Source organism: Parasteatoda tepidariorum, chromosome 1 (assembly GCF_982258835.1).
Source record: "Parasteatoda tepidariorum strain Cologne lab strain chromosome 1, Ptep-v5.0, whole genome shotgun sequence".
Taxonomy (NCBI): domain Eukaryota; kingdom Metazoa; phylum Arthropoda; class Arachnida; order Araneae; family Theridiidae; genus Parasteatoda; species Parasteatoda tepidariorum.
In genome coordinates this window covers 129632827-129658047 of record NC_141755.1, presented here as the reverse complement: position 1 = coordinate 129658047, position 25221 = coordinate 129632827, and the positions used below count along the sequence as shown (strand labels likewise).

At 30.6% G+C, this 25221-nt stretch overlaps 1 long non-coding RNA gene across 1 annotated transcript; it reads right to left on the bottom strand.

The window, feature by feature from the left end:
* Positions 1 to 1307: 1307 nt before the first annotated feature.
* LOC147816948 (uncharacterized) lies at positions 1308 to 24537 on the bottom strand. Its single transcript, XR_015429601.1, has 2 exons — positions 24400 to 24537; positions 1308 to 19816 (listed from the first exon to the last, which is right to left on the bottom strand). It is a non-coding gene; the product is annotated as an uncharacterized LOC147816948 (long non-coding RNA).
* Between the last annotated feature and the right edge of the window lie 684 nt (positions 24538 to 25221).

The window sequence follows — 25221 nt, the reverse complement described above, 5'->3', positions numbered from 1 at the left end:
GGCTTACATAGTAACTAAATACCCCATGATTTAATCTAACAAACATGTGCTTCCAGCCATTGTGTTGGTGGGGAAGTAATTAAAAATTTAAAATGCCTAACATATTTAGCAGAATTTCGCCTCAAAACATTTTTCTTCCTGAAATTTCAAGTCTTTATTATATAGAATATAAAAATTAAGAACCCTTAACAATCATGTTTAGATAAGTCAGAAAACAATCTAGTCACTTTTAAAACCTTATTGAGGACTACACAAAACTCAAAAACTGCGAAGATGATAGGACGAAATTTTTTAATATATTAAGAAAAAAAAATCAAGGTTAGTCAAGTTTCTTTAAGCAAGTATAGTCTTGAAAAAAATTCAGCTTTTAAATTCTTAACATGATTTTTTTGAAATTTTATTATTTATGCCCGACGGCATTATTTTTCATGCAATTTTAGATTTTAAGAAAAATAAAATCTGAAATTTCTTTAATTACATGAGCATAACATAAGTGCTGGTTAACTCCTTCAAAAGTAAACTCTTTTAAACAAAATTTAAAATCTTAAGTTTATGGGATGTCGAAAAATTATACCCCGATGCTTTTTAAATGAAATCGAAACCTAGACACTTTAAGAACAAGGATGGAACGAATTTTTAGGTTACAATTCAGAACTGCGTGCAAGAGAATAAAACATGAGCAAAACTAAATTTAAAAAATACATACCTCGTTATTCAGTTTTCAGACTACAACAGATAACTTTCGAACGAATACATTCGGAATCAGGCAAAAGCAACAAAGCAATTAAGGCTAGGTAAAAAGCTAGGGGATGAGAGTATCCTCGGCTCACACACTTCGGGATGACAATATGAGCCATTTTACACAGGAAAAAAAGAAGTAGATCGAAGAATAAAGATATCACCCTGAATAAGTTGTTCTAATAAGATTTTCACTAAGTAGGTGCCGATCATAATGACTTAAACTTGAGGCCTCAAGTATGTTACATAAGTGACAAATAATCATGCTTATTGATAGCTAATTAATTCACTCTTTTGAACCATTACGATTAAAACATTGAAAACCCTATCATTGAGACAAGATACTTAATTTTACGCATATTACAACATTGAAACAGATATTGCAGAAATAGACTTCTAGTCAAATATGATCGCTAGCTATGGAGTTTCTCGTCAACATTGAAAACCCCGTTGACCTCATTCTAATCTTAAAGAATAATTTATCCGAGTTTAATTATGCTCCCTTATTGGAAAATCTTAACGCAACATCTTAGTAAAATGCTAGTCTACCAAAAAGAACAGAAACAAAATTTACAAGCATAACACATTTATTTAGATCTTAAATTACAAAACAAATGAAGTTCAAATTGCAAGCAGCATAAAAATTTTACAAAATTGCATCTTTTACAAAAGTGTACCTAGCAATTTAAATCAATATCAGACTAAATGAAATATCAAAACATTTACAACCACTTCAAATTTCATGGAAAAACTTGAAATAGCAAACACATTTACAGCAGTATTTCAACATACTCATGATCAATATACCAGCTTTGGCTGTTCTAGTTTATACACTTGCACATTTTAAAAGAATAATATTCAAACTTCTAAAAGACCAAGACTTTTACTCTTTTTTTTAAAAAAAATAATTCCATTAAATTGCATATTACACCTTTAAATTGCATAACAAGAATTAGTTAACAAGAATTAGCTATAGTCAACGTGACAACAATGTACAAAATTGACAAGATCGTAAGGAAGTTGAACAAGCGTTAAACAATAGAAATTTCTTAGTTTATTACTAATGTATAAATTTCTCAAGTCCTTTGAGATTTACTTTAAATACATATGAGATATGACGTGATCTAAACGCATAAAGCTTTTAGCCTTCCTGGATGACTTTGTTTAAACTAACCCGCATTTGCGTTACATGAGAGGAAAACCAGGAAAACCACCCACGGTTAGCTAGACGGTATGAAATTCTAACTCGCGATCCGTCTACCACTGAGGATATCTTAAGTTAGCACTTTGGTTTGTGCAAACCTCGTATCAACCAGCCATCGATGGGATTTGAAATTGAGTCATCTGATTGGGAGGCAAGTGCCCTATTGCTTAGTCACAGAAAGTTTACAGAACTTCGTCGACAACACATAATCTGGAGACTTAACATTCAGTGCGACTTTGAAATGCTTCGAAGAGTAGAGGAAAATAAAGTTAATCGTCTCACCCACTAGTTTAGCAAAAAAGTAATTGACACGTTCTTTTGTGCTGGTAACATTTTTCCATCCATTCACTCGTTTCCACTTCAAATCATTCGATTCTTTCTCGAAACCCTTCATCCTGTGTGGTCATAGCATCTCAAAACTTGCACATCAGCCACAAATCAGGAATACAGACAATCCTGAAAAATACAAAAGACAAAAACAGTACCTTGGCACAAAAGAGTATAAATTAAGCAACCTAATCCAATGAAGTAGAAAAAAATATTTACAAATCAATATTTTAAATAAATTATGTCATTGAACAATATGAAGGATATACCTTCTGTAATACGTTTATACTATCATAGCCCAGTAGGTCAATACAAATATAATTTAGAGTTACATATCATAGATTCGAGTTCGTACAGTTACAAAAGTTCAAACATTTGCTTTTCATATATTAAAAGCTTCCAAATATTGGTGCAAAGACTTATTTTAACCTGCCGATAAACAATCATTTAATTATATAATTTGAAACAAATTCAGCGAGAAAGAAAAAAGATCAGCTGGTATATCAATAATGAATTTAAACGAAGGCAAATTGAAAAATTTTAACTATGAGATGAGTACTTTTAATAAAATCCAATCACAAAATCAATATAATTTACTAATTCAATATTGATAACTAAGAGGTAAATAAACACACCGAAACCTTACTTCATTAATTCAAATTGGAAAAGCGCACAAGGCAGCTGAAACCAAATTTGTATTATATAAAATTGAAATCAGACCAAAAAAATCTTAATTAAAAATAAAATATAAGTGTGTGCTTGCAAAACAGTACTTCATCAGGGGACACACTGCCTGCAAACACGCAGGAGCCTTTCTGCTGTTAGTGGATTTAACCCAAACCAACTGTTACTGTTAGTTTTGGTTAAATTTTAGTTTGGTTAGTTTTGGTTAAAAAAAAACTGTTAGTCTTGGATAAATCCACTAACAGAAAGGCTCCTGTGTGTTTGCAAGCAGTGTGTCCCCTGATGAAGTACTGTTCTGCCAACACACATTTCTATTTTCATTTTTATTGTAATTATTAAGAATTTGTCTTATTTCTACTTTTAATAATATTAATATTCATGCTCGATTTGGAATTCTAATCCAAAATTCAGTTTTATTTCCCACCGTTTGTACGAACGTATCGTAGAATATAATTCGCCTTAAATTTAGAATTTCATATTTTCCCCACAAATTAGGATTTCTATGAAATAAATATTTTAAAACAGATTTAAGTAAAAAGCTTCAAGAAATAAGATGCAGATGTTTTAATTTTATTATTCCGAATGAACGTTAAAATTTTTATCTCCTATAAGTAACTTTTACAGACACCTTTAAAATAAACAAATTAAATAAAACTAACGTAACGCTACAACTCGTTATAACAATGAGCAGTAGAATTTTTATCATTTTAAGCAAATTAAGCCTAGATATGAAAAACTAAAATATTTATTAAATACTTGAAATTTAAAGAAATTTGAAAGTTCATTAAAGTTTTAAATGACGTTTATTTTAAAATTGAATGGTGCATTTAAAGTTTTTTTTAAAGATTATGTACAACTTCAGAAATTAAATCATTTTGAAAAGAGGTTTTCAAAACTCTGGCTCCAAAGTGAAGTTGGCCCCTTTTCAAAATAATTAAACTCTGCAGAATCCCTATAGAATTAGTTTTTAGAAACCTGATGTAAGAAAGAATGCAAACATTTCTTATATTAATGCAAATTTATCCGTATCAAATAGTCAGAAATTTAATAACTTCTACAAATGATAGATGGGGGTTAACTAGTTTTCTAGGGAAAAATTCACGCATTTGTTTGCTTGTTTTTTAAAATTATTCCTAAACGGTACAATTTCGTATTGTGCAAACACTACACTTAAAAAACGTTGATCTTAATTCTACTCACAAATACCGAAGCTTTCACCGTTACAGTTATAAACAATTGTCATTCTTGCATTTAAAAATATTGACTCTTAAAGCATAGAGGCCCTGGCGTTGACAAATTTCGCAAAATTTAATATTGCGTTTAATAGCGTTATTCTTTTTAAAATTCTCCATTATATTGCATTCCTTTAACAAGAATTAGTTCCAGTCAGTATGACAACAATGTACATAATTGATAAGACCGTAAAGAGGTTGGACTAGCGTAAAAGAACAAAGTCATTTCTGAGTTTCACTAATATCTCTAAACTTATAAAATAATTCTCTAAGAATTTGAGAACTTTATAGTTACATATGAGAAATAACGTGAATAGTTTAAAACTAGCCTTCCTGGAGGACTTTGTTTAAACTAACCCGCATTTGCGTTACACGAGAGGGAAACCAGGAAAACCACCCACGGTGAGCTAGACGGTATGGGTCGCGATCAGTCAACCACTGAAGATATTTTATGTCAGCACTGTGGTCAGTGCAAGCCTCGTATCGACCAGCCATGGATGGGATTTAAAATTGAGTCATCTCATTGGGAGGCAAGTTTCGTATTCCAGTGTTAATAGCAAGTGTCTCATTTCCAGAAAATTTACGAAACTTCATCGACAACACATAATCTGGAGACTTCACATTCAGTGCGACTTTCATTCGAGTTTTAAAAATAGCTTCCTCGTCTCACCCACTAGCTTAGCAAAAAAGTAATTGACACGTACTTTGTGCTGGTAACATTTTTCCATCCATTCACTCGTTTCCACTTCAAATCATTCGATTCTTTCTCGAAACCCTTCATCCTGTGTGGTCACAGCACCTCAACACTTGCACATCAGCCACCAATCAAGAATACAGACAATCCTGAAAAATACAAAAGACAAAAACAGTACCTTGGCACAAAACAGGATAAATTAAACAATCTAATCCAATAAGGGAGAGAAAGAAACAAATATTTAAGAACAAACATTAATAAGTTTTTGAACAATATGAAGAGTATACCTGCTGTAATACATTTGTACTTTCAAACATCAATGAAAATTTAATTTAGAGTTTCCCATCCTAGATTAGAGATCGTACAGTTGCAAATGTTCAAACATTTTATTTTTCACATACTAAAATCTTCAAAATAAATATATATATATATTAGTGGCAAGATTTATTTGAACTTTCAAGCAACATTCTAGAGAGTAGAGTCGTAATTGCCTTGTAGAGTATATCTACCACTACAAAAATATAATTCCAAAACACTAGTATGTAAGAAGTGTTAACTCAATTCTATTGTGGGATATCATTTCATAGATGAATGTTTACATTGTCTATAACTTCTCTCCGTATAGCCTAAAGCTTTACTAAAACAAAACATTTAATTAAAGATACTTAATTGAATATTTCATTTTAAAAATGTATTGAACGTTAAGTGTTTGAACTTTATACCTGATTTAGGTACTTTCGATGTTTACAGTATTCAAGATACTTAGTATTTTTCCCGCTTTACAATAAAATATCTATGCTGGAATTGTTTATTTTAAATTTCTACATTGTCACTCACATTTGAATGTTTGTCAAATACAGAAGAGTTATTCAATTAAATTTTGATTGATGAAACGAATAGGAAAGAACAACAAATTAATATTTAATGACAACTGGTTTTTCAATTTGTTTAGGGTCATTTTAAAAGATACGGATATAATTTCATAAAATCTACTGTAGTTAAAAGATCATACAGACTATTAAGAAATACATACAGTTAAAAGCTAGAAATTTTTCATTTCTATGAGTAATATCATTACAAGCAAATGACTTAACATATTAAAAATGAAAGTTAGAAATATCTTACTAATTTAAAAATATAAAGTGCATTCCTAGTTTAAGTAGTGTTTAAACCAAAATTAGCTTATGCCTGCTTACTTATTTTCTTTTTCTCACAGAACTGAACGATTTTGATGACTAAATGGCTATAGGTTAATGGTTATGGGTTAACATCAAAAAGTAAAATTTTATAAATTTGTTATATGCCAACAAGAATTTTATCCCTTTTATTTGACCAAAATGTATTTTTAAAAACTCCGTTAAAGTAGTGAGAACTATTTATGTCGATTCTATGCAAACTAAAATTTTTCATTAAATCAAATAATTTAACTTTTCAGCGAAAATTAAGAGCTTTAGTATCACCTTGAATAGTTAATAAAATTTGGCTCTACAGTTCTTTGTAGACTACTATTTAAGAATCGCTCATTTAGATTCTACTCTTCTGGCCAGGGCATTCGATTCTTGTAAATCCTCGGTACAATGTACCAATCTTAATTTCAGCCTGCTTCTTATTCGAGTCAATATCGGCATCAAAATTTTGAATGTTAAGGACAATCGGCAAATGTCTCCAGAAAATTCTATGCAGAATGTACAGCTCATTTTAGGTGTTTAAGTGTAATGTATATAAATGGTACAATGAGACTTCTGAAAACTATTCCGAAAAATAGCTATTATATTGTCAAGCAATTTTAACATTGCCAGGTTTTCTGAACCCTATGTGAAAGCAGGTTAATAAAATTTTCAAACATTCTTCGCAAGTATTTCATTCTGATATTAAGCCAGATTTTCAAATTGAAATTTTGGTATCAAAATTGTTATTTGTAGAGACAGAGCTCAAGCCTTTAAAAGCTAATCTAAAAATGAAATTAAAGTTTAACTCAAACTTTAAACGGCGCCCGTGAAAATTTTCATAATTGTCCCACTTTATTCCTTAACGAATCTTACTTAGAAGTAATGTTTTTCTATATCTGGAAAATATCGTAGATGAAATTAGATAATTCAGAGCACTATGAACGTCAGTACTCTACAATGCTAGTAAAGTGCTGGGTGGCTTTTCAGGGCACGGACCTGCAACCTTTTGTTACAGTCCAGGACCTTACTCTTGACCACCTCAGCCTTTTAAAAGTTAATTCAACGAGAGCGAGAAAAACTTAGTAGCTAATTTAACACTTAGATTTCGCTGTAAGCGCAAGGGTACTTCAGAGACTTCAGGTCACGGAAATGCGATCTACCATCACAATCCAGGTCCACCCAGTTCTTATGACACCCCTGCCCTTACTGCACCGTAGTCCGAAAAACGAAAAATTCCCAATCGGTTGGACGAGTGAAGTTCGAAGAGGTAGCAGAACGGCCGTGTACCACTACCAATTCGGATTTCACACACGTTCAGTGCCGTCTATTGGAATTTTTCGTTTCATAATACGTTTTTGTTATACAATGACATATTTGCCTGACATATATTTTTCTTTTCGTAAATATCCAACGAAAGACCAAAATTTCCTTGTAGACGTTCATAGTGCTCAACATCCTCTATGATTACAAAATTAAATGCGAGCTTTCTGCTAATTTAGTTATTAATGAGCCCTTCTATTATTTAACACAAAGATATAGGCAAAATCTGCCAACTGTTTAGAGCCAGCGTGACTAAGAATTTTTCCCGTGAAACAAAAATAGAAATAAAACGACGCGTTGTTTCTTATTGTTGTCTTAATGAATTTAGAAGTTTTATGCGATCAAAATGAGTACAAAGCAATAAAAGAGACCTGTGCTCACATTTGTCCCACAAACCCGAACTATGTCACAATCACATGAAAATATCTCCGAGAGAAAAAATGAGAAGCATTCTGTGTGCTACGAAAAAACTAACTGGAGACAGGAAAACAATGAGCTGTACAGAGAAGCAAAAATTTGAGAAAGAGACTGCATTGAAGTAAACAGCAACAAATTTGATTGACAAATCTACTGACCTATCTTTCCTACTAACCGGACTGACATTTTAAACAAACTAGAACCAGAGGCAGATTCAATTTGACTGCATGAATGGAGGTTTTGAAACAGCAAAAGTGAACATCTGGGGGACATGCTGGCTAAGAAGAGAAAAGATTCTAAATGCCTCGACTCTCGAAGGGCTGCTGAGTCATTAAACAATAAATGCCGCCGAATTTCACTTAATATGCCACCCTTCAAAGAGAAGACTACATTCCCAAGTATAGCATTGAAAAGTGCATATTAGTGGTTATTTAGAAGTCAGAAACTGAAATTAGTAAAGTGAGTTTAAACATGTTGTAGAGTTGATTTAAAAAAAAATGGACTATACTAGGCTCAAAATTGCAGAAATAAAATATCAACTTAGCAAGATTTTAAACAAGGTTAATTATTAGATCGCTCTGTTGATGGAGAATAGAAATAACATTCAAGTCTAGACTATCAGATTGTTATGTATGAAAACTAAATTAAATATTCTAAACCTATCTTAAGCAATGAATCGAATAAAATTTCATATTCATGTGAATTTCAAAATATAGTAAAATAGACAAGTTTGATATTACTAGTTGCTTCAAACGCGAATGATAGTGAAATTATTTTAAATAAAGTTAGAAATAAGTAATTGTTTTACTTACGACACATTCATACTTATTAGAAAAATAATAAATTTGTTAATATTTGCTTAATAAGTGGTATAATTAACATTGGTAGTTGGATGTACACTACCCAATACAAATTTTGATGAATTAGTATTAAATTTTTAAATGACACACCTGCTTCATTTAAGGAATAGAATAGAATTATATAGAATAGATTCATTTGAATAGAATTTACAATTTGGTCCTCAACATTAGCATCAACAAAAGGTAAAATTAACTCATTTTCTGACTTCTACTAAAGTAATCGGCTAATTGATTCGTTGAACCAGCTATATATTTTACTTCATATGTGAATTCTGACAGCTGTAGAAGCCAACGAGTTATAATATCAGCAGGGGACGTTACCTTTTTATAATGAATCAAAGGTTTGGAATCAGTGAGGATGGTAAACTTTTTATGTGACAAATAGTGTTTAAATGCCATTACTGATCTATAAATAGCATAAAGTTCAAGTTTTATGAGGGAATAATTACTTTGATTGGGATAAATCTTTACTAGAGTAAGACATTGGTTTAAGATGACCATTAAATTCTTGCATTAAAACACCTGAAATAGCAGTACCACTGGCATCAGTATTAAGGATGAACTGCTTATCCCATTGGTGAAGATGTACAAAAGGCTCAGAGAGAAATATATTTTGTAACTGATTAAAGGCATTTTGATGCTTCTCTCTCCACTGAAATTGTGAGTTTTTAAGGGTTAATTTAATTAGCACATTGGTGAGTTTAGAATAATTAGGAATCGGGTGGCGGTAAAAACCACAAACACCAAGAAACTTTTCAACATGTTGAGAAGTTTTAGGGGGCTTAAATTGAGTTATCTTTGCAATATTAGTATTGATAGTTTTAATGACATTGCGAAAAATAACGTCTAACGAAATACGTCAAACGAAAAATCTCTAGAAAAAGTTATGGAATTACTTTTTAAAGTTTTGTAGTTTTTAACCTACATATATCGTAATGATTTCAAAACAGACTACTTCAGAATAGGATGAGTGACGTAGTGTGGGTATCCCGAGTCTGATGGGTTGTTAAAGCGCGGCACTTGTTTACGTTAGCAACTGTTCTTTGCATTCTATTTAGAGTAAGCCAATCTTGTCAAGTATAAATTCACTAAAGTGATACATTCTATTATCCTTCACAAAGATTATATCAAAATGATTTTAGTTCTTTCCGGAAATATTTCTTAACACAAAGACAGGTATGAAGCCATAGAGAGCATAATTTATGCATCGAAGTTGCCAGGTTCACAAAACAAAAATTTATCACGTTTTACAACAAAGTACATAAATAATAAAACTAAGAAATTATATTACCACAAATTCGATGTGCCATACGAGGCTGTAATTAATTAACCTTACATTATTTAACATTAACTTATGGGGGTAAATTTAGCTCAACTTGAAACGTTCAACATTACATAATGAAAACATTCCTTAATGAAAACGTTAACCTAATGAACATTCCTAAACTAATCCAAATCACCGCAGAGTTTTGATACGATAGACCTTCAAGTACAGAAAAAAACTATTTCACCATTGACGCTATTAATATCGTCTTGTCACTTTATCAGTGATGACTGCTTACACGCGTGGACAGATTCACAGCACAGAAATTATTCTAATTTCTATAAGGCATAACTCTTAACTAATGTAATGAGCTGCAGCAAACTGCTTAAGCAAGCTAATCTGAATAGTTTCGCTACGCTAAGAGGTTAAATTTTCTTTGAGAAACCTGTACATAAGAAATAACCTTTTCTTTGATAAACATGTACATATGTGAAATAACCTTTTCTTTGAGAAGCAAGCACACATGTGAAATGACCTTTTCTTTGAGAAGCAAGCACACATGTGAAATGACCTTTTCTTTCAGAAACATGCACATATGTGAAATGACCTTTTCTTTCAGAAACATGCACATATGTGAAATAACCTTTTCTTTGAGAAACATGCACATATGTGAAATAACCTTTTCTTTGAGAAACATGCACATATGTGAAATAACCTTTTCTTTGAGAAACATGCACATATGTGAAATAACCTTTTCTTTGAGAAACATGCACATATGTGAAATAACCTTTTCTTTGAGAAACATGCACATATGTGAAATAACCTTTTCTTTGAGAAACATGCACATATGTGAAATAACCTTTTCTTTGAGAAGCAAGCACACATGTCAAATAACCTTTTCTTTCAGAAACATGCACATATGTGAAATAACCTTTTCTTTCAGAAACATGCACATATGTGAAATAACATTTTCTTTCAGAAACCTGTACAAATGATTCCATCACTTGGTCATGTGTACAATTTACTTGAAGAAAATTTAGAGTTAAATACCTCATGAAAGACATTATTTACAACCATTTTAAAATATTTTCAGTTGTATTTCAAAAAGTTGGTGAAACATCAAAAATTTTATGTTACACTCTGCTTTTGATTTTAAGTAGATGACACCAGCTTTTCTGTTGAGTAAGACAAAAGGTAATAAGCTATGATACACATAATCAATAGGCGTATCTTTACTTAACAATTTAAACAGTTTTCAATGCATAGTGTCAGTTCCTAAAATAAAGTTTTGTAAGAGGTACTAAAAGCACAGATGAAAAATTAGAATTTGATTTACCAGTATAGAAGCTATCAGATATTATACAAATAAATAAAATTTACAGATGTGAAAATTGATATACTAATTACGCAAGTAAAAAAACATTTTTACAGACTTGAATTTAATTTTGTGGAAGTTTAGCAGCATAGAAGAAAACAGATTCACACAACATTATACTGGATTACAAACAAGTGATAATGTACTATAAATTCCAAAATTGGTGTTTTCAGCAACAGAAACACAGATGTTGTATAAAGTGGTTTTAAAGCGGCTTATCCGTTTAGGATTTATTTCAGAAGTAGCACATATTCATAAAGTTTTTTTTTTTTTGAAAGGAGACGTTTCATAGCTTATAAATCAAGATTTTAGACAATTAAATTTTCAATCATAATCAATGGATATTTTCTTTCTGCACCGTAGAACACAGAAAAGTAACCAACTTTAAGAAAGAAAATTTGCAAGCTCTAAGATTTACATTTAACAGATCTAATTTCATAAAATTACTGATCGAAGGACGCAAGTCATTTCTAATTTAAATGCGCATAAATATTATAGTCTTCTAATAATGTTTACGGCTATTAATTTTTAGCTCCGTTGACTTGGTAATTTCGAACCCAATCCAGAAGACGAGGTAGCTCCTGGATCAAGCATAATGAGAAATTTGCCTTCATGGAGTGTTTTTTGGAGGAAGGAACTAACCCCCATTTGCTTTACATGGAAATTACAATTACGAAAATCTTCGACGTTTGGCCTGATGGAACGGGAAATCTAACCCATGATCCGTCTACCACTGAGGATATGTTATGTCAGTCCTGGGTCGGACCGAACCGGGTGCGGAATTCGAATCAGACAGCTATCACTGGGACCAAACTCGGGTCACCTCATTAGGAGGCGAGCGCTTTATCCTTTGAGGCGCCAAGGTTCTGGTTATGACAAATAGTGAAAAATGACGCAGAGTTAACGTTAGTTTGGTTATCCCGAAATACTCCCTTAAAAATTTTAAATTAAATACAGAATGCGGCAGATACCTAGATCTGGCGCTCTTAACATCTCCCGTGAGTCCCCTGAACTTTAATTGCGAATCCCCACTTCGGAATTATTATAATTACTTTATTTAGATTTGCAGAGATTATTAAGCAGAAATATTTTCTGAATTTTTGGAAAATTTAAGGAGCAAAGTTTCCGAATGCTCATTTAGAAATTTTATTAGCTTTTATTTAAAGGGCCCTGGTCAGCTTAATATTAAGACACACAGCTCGAATTGAAATTTGAGCATCCCAGGTGTTCGCAAAGTTTTTATAACTTCAATTGACGATAATTCTCATTCAGAGATAAAAAGCTATGAAAATATAGATTGTTCTCATGCAATGAGTTCATGCATGTTCTCATGCAATCCATTATCATGCAATGTAGTAAAATCATGCACTCTACATATTTTAGAAACTTGGTAAAAATGCAGATTAAAGATGAATTCTTTCGTTAAATGAGGGCGAACCTGACTGCATTTTCATCTGTTACGGAACTAAAAGGTATCAGTGCTCTAACTAATTAAAACGGATTTGTAGGCGTAAAAATGTACTAAAATGGCTTTGAGAGATTAATATTACTGCGATAATTTTTTCAATTTTATACACTTTGAATGTTCAAAGTTTGCCTTAAGAAATGTTTCAGGAAACCAATTTCTGAGGGAGAGGGTTTCTATTACTTTCTTGAAACTTTGAATAGGATTTAGTTTAAAGTTTCTACAGTGTGACTTTACAAAAACAGTAGCAAGAAAACATTGAATGATAATTATAAACAATTTCGTGCAACTTCGATACTGATTAAACAAACAGTGGTATTTAGGGAAAATTTCTTTTAATATTTTTATATTTACATAAACCACTGGAAGATTTGAGACAAATGCGAAAAGTGAAAGATTTATAGTAAAAGGAGGAAATAAAAATTTAATTTCTTACAGTTATGTTTATGCTGTTTCTTTTAGCTTAATCTAGTTACAACAGTTATGGAATAGAATAATTATAGCAAAGGAACACAAGTTTCGCTACACGGAATTTTATTTAAACGTTATAAAAACATTTCATTACAAGTTTAAAAACTAAATATGAAAATAAATTTCTGTCGAATTTAAATGTCGTATTTAAAGATTTTTCACAGGGGATTTAATTGTAAAAAGTTGTTAAACGGGAATGTTTGGTCACCGCAGGAAACTAGTAGATCCACGAATATGATTTGTTTACGGCAATCTTTTGATAAATACGGCTTTAACGGGTATTTGACGTCTCCTACGTAACAATACCAGGCAGGGGAACCAGCCACCACAAAGAAGCAATGTGCATTCAATGCCCAATTCTTCAACCCTACTGATGCACTAAAGCCTGTTTGATTGGCATAACAAGTTAAACCCGTAGTAAAAATTTAATAATTTTCTTTAAAATGAAGTACATAGATTCATGGAATTTAACCACTGTAACTGAACGTCTGTCTAGAACAAATTATCCTAGAGAAGCTTGTTATTTTAAGCCTGTTCTCTGTTAACCGTTTGAGTGCGGTGAAGCTTGTTATGTGCCGAAAATGAGGAGACGCTGCTTTTGGTTAGAATAGGTTGGTTAGTAGTTGGTTGGTAGTTCGTAGTAGTTACTAGTTGGTTGGTGGTAGTTGGTTAGTAGTGTTGTACGCATTTCATTCCGCACTATTAGCATATATATAAGAAAACTCTTCAGCACCCAAACGGTTAAAGTACTATTTCTTAAATTAAAAATTTTGCATTTAAAATTTAAAAAAATTCTGCTTTTGATATATATTTCTACAATTTTTTATTGTGAATATTACTTAATAATTATTAAAACTTTCTCATTCAAATTTGCAAATATATTACATAATATATGAATACACTATTCGAACATAAATACTTTTAATATTTAAAACTGAATAAAAGCTCTCAACTTTAAGAAACTTAAAAATCATACAAATTACGGTACTTAAAATTTAATATCATTAAAAATATTGCAGACATCGAAATTTAACGCTCTAAGCACTATGAACGTTCAAGTTACAAATGAACACTTAAAGCACTAGGGTCTTTTTCAGCCGTCTACCGCTACCAGTTCGCGCCTATTTACCAGTATTATCGAGGTACTCTTGTTTCTTATTAAAAAATTCTGTTTCGTACTCTTGTTTCTTATTTAAAATTTAAATTAGATGCCAGTAATATAGATTGCAGATTAGTTAGATACTAAAAATCTGCAATTTAGAAGAAATTTTGTTCTGCATAAAAGCTTCGCTTATAAAGCTATAAAAAAAATCAGAAATATTGATCTTATATCGAAGGTAATTCTGATTTCAAAGTATATGAAGAAACTTTAAAAGAACTATTGTTCAAAAGTGTTTAAACCTTCTTAATGTAATCTCCAGACTAATTTCACAATATTGCGAAATCCGATAAAACTGAGATTTAACATTCTGAAACGGAAAAGAAAACTGCCTTAATACTTTGCCACGAGAAAAGGATTTTGAAATTTAAAACGAATTTAGCGAAAACTAGAATTATGTTAAATTAATTGTTTTACTTTAGTGTTTATTAAATTTTATCAATTTAAATCAATTTGGCTCCGTGAATAAAGAATTAACCTGAAACTAATTAGTTATAGGAATCTTTAGTATTTAATATATTTTTTTATACATCATTATTTGATCAACCTTTACAACATTTTGATGAAGATTGTCATGTCATGCTTTTACTATATATTATGTCGTAAGAAAGAAACTAAATTTTAAACAAAGTCACCATTGTGTTTGTTCCTTAATTTATTCTTTACATGAAAGTGTTTGAAATGAAAACTTTTTTAGGGTTTTATAACTAAAGTGATAAGGCATTCACTGGTGGATTAGCCGTATTTATCATAATTTTTGGATATTAATCCCGCTTTAACCTTTTACAAGGCCTGAGAAAACTTCATTAATTTTTAAATGTCGATAGAAAGCCATTTTTGTACTAATTATCTGTGTGACTAGACGCCGATACCTTTAAAAAAATACAAATATTAAGTGCTTTTAGATAAATGTGAATAGCAGTAAAGGTAAGCGCGGGGTCAAAAAAGGGAGGCTAACTGTAAAGAACTACTTTACTAGTGCGTTAGGTATTGATTTGGACCTTACCCACTTAAATTATTAGTACATGAACACAAATTTTAATCATTTATACACAAAAGTTCGCATTTAATTTAAATTCTTCACATTAAATAAATTTTTAAGATCACCTAATCCACAGAAAATTGTTTATCAATCAAAATAACTTAAGAAATACGCTAGATTTTAGAAATTAATCACAATTTGAAAATTATTTTAACAAAATTTCTATTAAAGACTTCGCTATGAAAGGTTATAGTATCAAGAGCTTTCCTCGGTAGAGAGAAAAGAAATTAAAATTTAATCGAAAGATCATAAAATACGCTCGCTTAGCAGGCAAACAAAGTATTGGAGATTCCTTTTTCTTAAAATTTTATAATTTAATATTAATCTAAATATGCATTGTGGTTGAGAAAAAGTGAGGAAATTGTAAAAATCAGTTACTTAAAATATAAATATTTTAATTTAAATATTTATATTTTAAGTAACTATCACCAAACCTCATAGTATTAGTATTTTTAAAATTAGACAATTGTATCTTCATTGCTTAAATATTACATATGTATTTCTTTGATTTACCCTAAATCTTTTCATTTTATAACTCTGCAAAGAAATTTGTTGCTTTATAACTTTTTAACCTCATTTTTACTTGATCCTTTATTTTTTTTTTACAGTACTGTCTAGACCAGGGGTCGGCAAGCTGTGGCTCGCGAGCCGCATGTGGCTCTTTTAATGTAAAGTTACGACTCTCCAGTTCCATACGAAAAAATTAGAAATTTATTATCAAAGCTCAGTAAGAAAGTCAGAAGTTGACATATGGAATGCTGACGATCTTCGGATCATCATAATATAATAAAAAGTAAAATTAGAAGTAAGAATCCAGAGTCGGGCTTGAAACAGCAAGTTATTAACAGCAGTTTTGATTAAACTTTCAAAAGGCATGCAAAGTCAATGCTCCTATTAATGTAACTATCTATATTTGTGTTTTTATATGAATAAATACTATTCCGTATTTAAAGCCATTAATTTTAAATCAAAAATCAAATATATATAAGCAAATACTAAAATATTAAATCGAAAATTCTTAGTGACTCTTTAAAAACTGGAAAATTTTGTAAATTGCAACTTTTGGCTCTTCTGTCTCATTAGGTTGCCGACTCCTGGTCTAGACTAGTTACATTCTTACTAGGAGAGTTTTAAAAATAAATTTCTAAAATAAAAGTAGATCAACGATTTAAGTTAACTACAAAAGTGTTTCTGGCTTTACGAAATAAATTATGCCTGCAGATTAGACATTTTTACAATGCTTTTTAATGTCTTGTATGCTTAAATCTGTTGCCCCAAAAGTAAGCATTCAAAACATTCCATAATTTCTAATGCCATAGTAAAGATCAGTGGTTCTTAACCTTTTCAAGCCGCGACCCAAATTTGAGACATATGTTCATGTCGCGACCCAAAAAAAAATCAGAATTTTTTCATTGCTTTATTTTAGATCGTATTTTTAAAAAATCTTCAATTCTACGATGATGATTTTTTTTAACTTACAAATTTTTTATTTATTTTTTTATTTATTTTTTTAATAATAAAGATAAACAAAAGTACTTTTCGATCCAAGGAAAATTTAATTAATAATCAAGTGTTTTTAATAATTTTTATTGACCAAATTAAAATATATTTATAACTTTTTGAAAATAATTGACATTTTAACTTATTCCTTGACTTAAACAGCGCCACTTCTGTGGAACTATTTTTCTACCTCTTAGAGAGGGTCCTTATGTTAATTCTTTTTTACTTTTTTATTTTAAGCATTAACTACTAAGTATCTTTTATTCTTATATTAATTTTGCACCTTGATATGCTAAACTAATTTTGAGTCATGTGCCTTTTTTAATTATTATGAACGAGGATTAAGGGTATAGAGTTACCCAGGTACCTCATTAAGCATAGGCTGAGTAAGCCACAATGACTTCTTCTAGGAGGTGTTGGTATTACTTATTATTTGGTGTATTTTGGTTCGACTCAGCGTGACCCAAGAAATATGCTTCGCGACCCAATTTTGGGTCGCGACCCATAGGTTAAGAACCGCTGGTATAGATAGATGATAAAAGTAGGACTTGTTATGTATTCAGTTATTGAAGAGTGTCTCGTAATTCTAGAACAATGTGGAACTATTGTCAAATAGTTTGTCAAACGAAAATTCGGGTCAATCAAAATCTCATTGAAAGCTTAGAATGCTCATATTTCAAGTGGAGCTGCAAGCGCTTAATTAACAGAGAACTAACGACAATTCTAAACTTCTAAGCTAAACTAACGACAATTAAGTTATCTTCGAATATTTAAAATATATTGGCCATGTTTGCTACCTTACAGATTTGTTTATTCAAAAACGTAGTTAATGACATGTTCCTCAATTATTAATTTTGATCCATTCGAACAAGAGATTAAGGAATCTAATCAATTTCGAAACTTGCTGAATCCACCACTTCATAGTGTATTTGCAAAAGACCAGTTAACAAGCAGTGATGATTGAATTCTTAAGATGACTTCTATAGTAACAAGCAAAAACCAGGGAAAGATACTTTGTTACGGTGATCGAAATATCAGCTCAGGGGATAGAGCGTTAGCCTTCTAATGAGGTGAATTGGGTTCGAATCCCAACGATGACTGCTTGATACGAATTCCACACCCGGTTTGCACCGACCTCAGTGCTGACATGAAATATCGTCAGTGGTAGACGGATAATGGGTTAAAGTGCTCTCAGCCGTTAGGCTCACCATGAGGCGATTTTTCTTAATGTCAACTCCCGGGCACCTCCACTTGTCGCGGTTTTATTAAACAATTGTTTCATAGCCTTATCTAGCAACCCTCACTGAGAGGCAACCCTATGATCGCCTCAATACAGCACTCTCAAAAATTTTAAACGAATCTTCGCGCTCATGAATATTTTTAAAAGTTACTTGAATTAAGTGAAGATTTTATCCTCGTTTAAGACTGGAAAAATTCAAATGAGAAAAAATACTTCGTCCTTCTATAAAGAAAGAGGTAGAAAAATTTGCCGAAATATCGTATAACGACACTACACAAACACAATTATTTCAGTTAATTACAAATATTTCGGTTAAAATTAATTTTCAAATCTAAACTATTCCTGTAAATTAAATTAAAATTTGGAGTAATAAAATATTTATATCTTCAGAATAATCAATTTCTTTCGAATACCTTAATTAAGTTAAAGAATTACCTCCTATATAAATCACATTATTAAGTGTTCATATTTTTAGCTTTTATTTTTTTGAACCAGATAAGAATTATAAACCAAGTTTAAAATTAAGAAACCAAAAACTAAGAAATAAAAAGGTGCTTCAGAAAGACCGATTATATAGAGAATGACAATACATAAAAACTTATGAAGCAGCTAAGTTTATTCACACCTCATCATCACTCATGCGTTTTTTAAATCGTATATTCCGAGAGAAACATGCGTGAAGAAGTGTTCGAAGAGTTTCGCGAGAAAAATGTGAGACCAAACTTTGCGAATTTCAAAATACGGCAACAATCTATAGTTACAGGTTTTGTAATTTGTGGCCAATATATAGTTAAGTAATCAAATTGGCACAATATAGTAAGTCTGTCCTTACCGGAGTTTACCTTAAGCTACCTTTTAAACTTGCAAAGTCGATACCCAACATCGTAAAAAAAAATCACTCGAAAAATCTATTTTCGACCATTGTATATTAAATGATAAAAAGCATAAATTTAAATCATATCTGAAATGTCTAAAGAGAAATTTCATAAATCACTAAAAATAGGGAGATTTGTATTAGGGAGGTATCAAAACAGAAATTTTAGCCTCCAATCCAAAATATTTCAGACAGTTTTGGAGAGACGTACGGGAACTAAATCTTTGGTTTAACATTAGAGACTTATAAATTAAACTTCAGGTGATTGAGTTTCCCTGACATTAAAAAAAAAATCTGTTTTCAGCTTAGAGCTCTGTTTAGTTAAAATAGTTAATTGCCCGTCTTTTAACTACTTTATCCTTTGTCAGGAAAATGAATGTGGAATTACGTAACCGAAACTTAGCTTTCCATGACAATTCGGTACTTGCACATCACGATCACGTTCTAACCCTGCCTGGAACTCACCAAACAGGATTTAACTGATGATCCATTGACGGTGTTTGATTTTTTGAGGGCATATAACGTCATGGACCTGGTCCAGCACTGCTGGCCAATGGGGGCGTGCAACAACAACAAATTTATAACTAAATAATGTAAATATGTGTATAATAATACTTAATAAAAGAAATTTTTAACAAATAAGTAAAATATTTTGACCTGTTTTAGTGAAGCTTTCAACTAATCCGGTACCATCAGTTCTATCTGGAACGCCGCCGGGATTGGTTGACTCCAACTAACTCGTTCACCGGATTCCAACTAACTACAGATTCCTCCAGAATGCCTATTGAAATTAACAAAAATGTCATCAGTATAAAAAGCTTAAACTAAATTAAATATACACTGTTTACAGTATAGGGAACTCTAACAATCAATGTAGAACAATCAATAAAGTATAAAATGTAAAGTTAAGGGTTTTACACTCTTTCAACATACACAGGATCAATAGTTTTAAACAGAGCTTATTAAGAGCCTTGATTAAAACTTCAAAATTAGCAGCCAGTGCATTTTTACAAAATTTAATCTAAAACCAAGTGTAGCATAATTACGGGTCAATTCAGGAGAAAATTCATTCCATTATGTGATATTATCGAATGATATCGTTAAAACTTACAGCAAAAATGCTGCCACCCTGAATAACTTTCGTTCTAATGATAGGATTTTTACGAACTAAGTGTCAAACTGAATGATTCCTGGGGGTGACCTCAAATGGGTTAGAGCTAACTATTTAGAAATCAGACAAAAATGTACTTTCTCTGAATAAATAGTTTTAAATATTTGGAATCCTGACCCTTTAAATCGGGGGGGGGGTCGACAACATATCGAAAATATTGGGTGGCAATCAAGATTTATGTATAGCGAATGTTTAGAATAATGCAAATAACCTAACTATAGAAAAACAATAAAAAACAACCATAAGGAAACTGCAGGAATATAATGACAAGATGGCTAAAAATGGTGTGTCTCTTGCTAAGCTACGAAGAGAACTTTTGGATCTAGTTTCTGGGCAATGAAAACAGTTTAATTTTTCATCCTTTAAAAATAAAGTTTCAATCTATTAATTAATTACTTATGATTTTTCAAGATTTTAAAATTTGAACTACTATCTTACTTTTTTTAAAGTTGTTTTAACGTTATTTGTATGAAAATTTTGCACTAAAACTAAATTTACATTAGTTATTATAAATTTATGAAGAGTTGTAGGGCTATTTGCTTTATTAAAATTATTTTGTTATATTTATAATCCCCACAACATTCAATATTTAATTACCAATAAGAGTTTGAAATCTTTGAAAAATTGAAATTTGTCAAAAGATGGCGTCAATGCCTTGAGGTCTCCAGTAGAGTAAAGTTTACTTTTTCGTTGAACTTTGTAGTTTTAGATTATTTCGAGATTTGCTAATTTCAGTTTTACTAGTTTTAATTGTTGAATTAGAGAAAATAATGTGATCCCCCACTACCCTTAACTATTTCCAGCATTTATGTAAACAAATTCTTTCATTTGCACTTTTTTTTTTAAAAGAAACTATTAGGAGATGGTCGCAGAAATTGCAGGTGAAAAATAGTTTAGCAAAAATATTTGAAAATTAATGCTGTTTAAAGGAACTATTCTTCACACCGCCTTATATAAGGTAAAAATATTAAAAGAAATTACCTGAAACTAAATGCATATGTGGTAGATAATTTCAAGTTTTTCCGAGTTGAATTAACAGTATAGATTTTCTATCATTAAATCAGTGACCTTCATTGGTTAAGTAATCTGTGGTTTAATTTATGGAAAACTATAAATAGAATAAAAATGTTCGAATTTCTTCCTATAGGGTTTAAGTGGATACCTTTTAAAGTCTGACGATATGCATGAAATGACCCCTAGTCAAAGGAATCAATGTTAAATAGTTGCAAAGCCAATTGATTCGCTAGCCAATTGAATCCGTTAGAAAAATAATTTCTGAGATGAAGATTCTAAAAATAGCACTGTTTTGGAATTTTTGCAATTTTTTGGTAGGCGTTTAAAAAAACAAGGTATATCGAGCATTTTCCTGATATAGCAATATATTAATAATAATTCTGACAATCAATTATGAATTTTACTATAAAACAAATTAAAGTACCAAAACAATTGATTAGTATATTAATGAAAAAATATACGTGATAGCATAAAGAATAATATTTTGAGAGATGTTAAATAGTTGGCGAAATAATTCCGGGAAACAGGAGCAAACGGGTAATTAACAAAATTTTAAAATTAAGACGAATTATAAGATGTTTAGAAATTTTAAGAAGCTTAAAAACGTTTATTTTATAATTATAATGCGAATACGTAGTATACATATTGAAGAAATTGATAAACACATTAGTTCAAACTTTTGTATAAGTTTGTATATTATTGAAATTTTATCAATTATTGAAACAAACTGGAAAATAAAATATAAAAGCTGATGTATTATCAAATTCTATCAGAAACATGTTCGCAAAATCATTTTTTAAAAAATAAATTTTTCCAGTTTCTACCAAATACAAACAGTTGAAACTTTTGATGAAAAATTTATACCTCATAATTCAAAATTTTTTCATACACAATTTCATTAGATAAAAATTATTCGAAATTATTTTTTCTTCATGAAATTATCTTTGGATAAATGAGTTTCATAAGTAGGTGCAATTCTTTTTTTGAATTGCTTAATTTAAAATATGTCTGAAAACGCAAAAAGTGAAATTAACATTAAAGGATCCAAACTTTGGATCAATCTATGGGACTTCCCAAACTATGGGAACCCTTCTTCCCAGATTGACGCTACCCCCTATATTTTGAAATTTAAAAAATGTATGTTTATTCAGAAAAGTGAGATTTTTTGTCTAATTTCGTAACTTAACAGTTAGAACTAAATTTGCATATTTTTCAGTCACTCTGCACGATTAAGAACTTCCCACATTTCAAACATTCATAAAAAAAAAGAAATATTATTCCTTCCTAATATTTCCCTTTTATGTATTTTTTCATGAGCTAGTAACAATCTAGAGTTATAGGTTTTGTAATTTGTGGCCAATATATAGTTAAGTAATCAACGAATTGGCTCTATATAGTATGAAGTTTAAGTCGGTTCTTACCGGAGTTTGCCTTAAGCAAACTTGTGACAAGGGACTTTCAAAGAAGCAAAAATTTGTCAAAAAATCGATATTTTACATTTTATATTTTTGAAATCTAGGCATTTAACTGAAAATTTAAAAAAAGAAAATTCTGGAATAAGAGCAAAATTGATGAAGTTATGGCCATTTCAGTTTTGACCAAGCCCCTTTGTTTACCTTTTTTTGTCTGCAGATAACTGTTAAAATTAGTTTCGTTTAAAATTAGTTGAATATTTTCTTATTTTTGAAAAAAATAAAAGTACATAATTAAACTAGTTCATTAGAAAATATTTATAGGTATTTATATTAAAAAACAAGAAAATTTGTTCAGAAGTAAAATTTGCAATGAAATAGTAGTAAAAGTCATTTTTCTCAAAATGCCGTTTTTGACAAATTTACAATTTTTAAACTGTTCCAGCGTAATGAATTTTAGTTCTATTAACCTGAGAATTTAATGCTATATATTTATGAATATCATTAACATTTTGTTGGAAAAGTTTTCTGAATTAAGTGAACAGTATTTTTTTATACATGATATTTTATAGTTTTATGATGATTTTTTCCTAAAAATGTAGGTTTTTCACTGTTTCTTTAATGTTATTTGTTTCTATAATAAAAAATAAAAAAAGCACTCCCAAAAATTTTTTCAATATTACCTAATATGCAATATTTTAAAAGAATTTTGTAATTTTGACAAAATTTCAGACGCGAGGAGTAATATAAAAAAAACATAAAAAATTCAAATTTTTAAATTTCTTAAATTTGGAAATATTTTTTTGAAATTCTGTATAAAAATTGTTTTTAACAATATAAATGTATTCTGAAAATTTCAAGCAAATCCCTTGATAATTTCAAAAAAAAAAATTTGAGTCCCTTGTCGCCTTAAACTTGCTAAGTCGATACGTGAAAAATATCACTCGAAAAATCGATTTTCAAATTTAGACTATTTTACATAAATTAAATGATAAAAAGCATAAATTAAAACATAAGAATTTGCAAAACATTTGACCATATTAGAGTTATTTTGCTTTTTTATTACAAAAACTAGTTTTTGTGAGTCCTGTGTAGTGTTTCCCAAAACCAAAAATTTGCATCGAAGTGAAAATTGAAATAGTTCCATGCGCTGTAATTTTGAGGACTATTCCAAGAAACATTTTTACACACTCTTTAGATCAATAAAAGAAACTTTTAGAGAAAAATTTCAAAATAGGGTGTCACAACATATTTTGTAGTCATTTCAATAATTTAAAACGCTCATAAAATGCACAACTTTTATGTTTGTTTTTACCTTTGAACTTGCAATTCGTGAACTTTTGAATTAAATTCTGTGAATGAAAAAGTTTAATAAAATATATAGCAATCAATTCAATTACGCATTAATCTAAAATTGCATTTAATATTGATTTTTTTTAATAGCGTAAAACAAAATATAATACTTCAATAAATCTAATTTATGAAATATTTTACGGAAATTTCATTAAGATTTAGTCCGCCCGTTTAATTAAAAAAATCTTATCAGTTTTAATTACAACGCATGAAAAGTTTTCTGCGAAATTAATTAATTCTATTGAAATTATTTTATTTTTGAGCGATTAGAATTCGCGGCAGACGAAGCACTCTAATAAGACGTAAAATTACATTTAAAAATTTACGACTGCAGATTTTAAAAATATATATATATTGAATTAAAGTTCAAGCATAATTATCAAGAAGCAAGATACGAAGTGGATTTAGACTTACCTAGTGAAACTCCGTGTAACGCGACGAATTTGTATCACGTCGAGAGTCACTTATCAAACAGAAACACTGCATTTCAATAAACAGATGCACTTCTCATCAACGTTAAACAGAATGAACGAGAAAATGATGCACTTTTATAGAACGATAACAACACGTGAGAACGCGTCGATCCGCTCGTTTTTGTTCATATCCCAATTCACAAACATTAAGCTAGTTTCGTCAAGTGTGGAGATGGCTGGTTCGAATCCTACTTTTGCCCTGCATGTATTCTTCGTGATATCCTTCTTCAAATTGTTCGATCTGTATTCTACTTGACAAAGGTTTATAAGCCTAAATTGAGCAAACATGCCTGCACATGTATGTCATTTCCATGGAGCAATAAAGTGCCGCCGTGGGTGAATCTGTCGCTAAATGATCTGAAGCGTGGAGAGTTCGAATACTGTCGTAACCTTATCACCGTGCTTTCCTTTCTTCGATTTGAGGTGGGTCATTGATTATAGCACACACACGTAAATAAAAAGATTTTATGTGGTCAAGAGGTCGGGATATAGCTTGACTGGTAGGGCGTTGAGCGCATGTCTAAGAGGTCGAGGGTTCGATTTTCACCGAACGAAGAACCCGTGTGTACAACTGGTTACTGGTACATGCTTACCGTGGGTTACTGGTGCATGCTAAACCTGTAGGAATCACAGAGTCCTCCAAGTTCCCATAATAAGCCGATACCCCTGGGAGTATTGGATCTGATATTGAATGTGTTCTTGTTTAGGTCGAAATTATAATCTGCGGATGGATGGATGATGTGTGAATGTGCCTTCCCCGTAA